The sequence below is a fragment of the Poecilia reticulata genome, linkage group LG2 (genome assembly GCF_000633615.1).
Source record: "Poecilia reticulata strain Guanapo linkage group LG2, Guppy_female_1.0+MT, whole genome shotgun sequence".
NCBI classification, from domain to species: domain Eukaryota; kingdom Metazoa; phylum Chordata; class Actinopteri; order Cyprinodontiformes; family Poeciliidae; genus Poecilia; species Poecilia reticulata.
This window is the reverse complement of record NC_024332.1, coordinates 14,819,942-14,820,961: the sequence shown is the minus strand read 5'-3', so window position 1 is coordinate 14,820,961 and position 1,020 is coordinate 14,819,942. Positions and strand designations below refer to the sequence as shown.

The 1,020-nt window shown below is 41.9% G+C and overlaps 1 protein-coding gene across 1 annotated transcript in view; it reads right to left on the bottom strand.

The window, feature by feature from the left end:
• The window catches only part of klf7b (Kruppel like factor 7b), an 86,655-nt gene that overhangs the window by 36,102 nt on the left and 49,533 nt on the right, over positions 1 to 1,020 (bottom strand). The window lies entirely within an intron of this gene.

Here is a 1,020-nt window from a genome sequence, read left to right as displayed (position 1 = left end):
CGAAAAATAAGGTATATTATATTGTGCGGTGTGCAGATAAAAATGTGCTACATTTAACTGAAAACCATCAGGAATAAAGACCGCTGTAAGCTGGACGACGGCAACAATCCACAGAATCCATGCAATGCCATAAACCTCTCATAAGGCTTTCAGCAAATCCCACCTAAAATGCATCTACAAGGTCGATGTTCTTTTCTATTCAGTTGTTTTCATCCCTATCCTAAAACATGTTCTCCTCCTCGGTTCATGTTAATAAATTCTAAAACAGGCGCAATATCAAACTTTCTACTACTAACGTTCATCCAACAAAAAGCATGATGGATTGTGTCCAGCTGAAGGAACAGACCACAAGTCAGAGTCTGCTGTACTTTGGTTTTGTACTCTTAGTGATATAATGCAGATAGCTTTTAAACTTTTCTCAAATGCTGTGCTGACCTGTTGACCTTTTCACACTGTAAATTTTTMAAATAAACACATTGAAGGTAAATTCTGATCACACAGCTGCAGAGTTATTTTCCCAGTCCATTGTATTAAGGGGTATCGCTGGTTAACTCATTTGTTTTCTTACCCCTGCAGAACAAATACTTTCACTTCGTTATTAGCTAACATTAGTCTAACGTTTCTCAGTTGTTTCTCTATTCGCTTCGGTCAAACAGTCCACATCACTGCCAACTCAGCACTTTCCCAAAGCCTCGTGTCTCTGCTTGTGTCCAGCCGCTCACCACTTCCTTCTTTGTGCCCTCTTGGAAAGTGAACCTCGTCTTTGGCCGAAGGCCACTGGCAGCTGAGGGTTTTTACACCGATGCCCCGGCTCTTTCTGCACCGGTCGCTCAAACAGCTGCTACACCGACATATTTTCCTGCATTTTCTCTTCTTCGGCTGCAGCCGCACGGCTCCGTCTATTCAGACAGGCCAGTTTTGCAGCTTTACTTTGCTGGGCTTTTAGTGATGAAACAAACCAACATGTTTCATGTTCACGTCTGTCGACTGACGATAAGCTGAATTTCTTTTTTTTTTTTT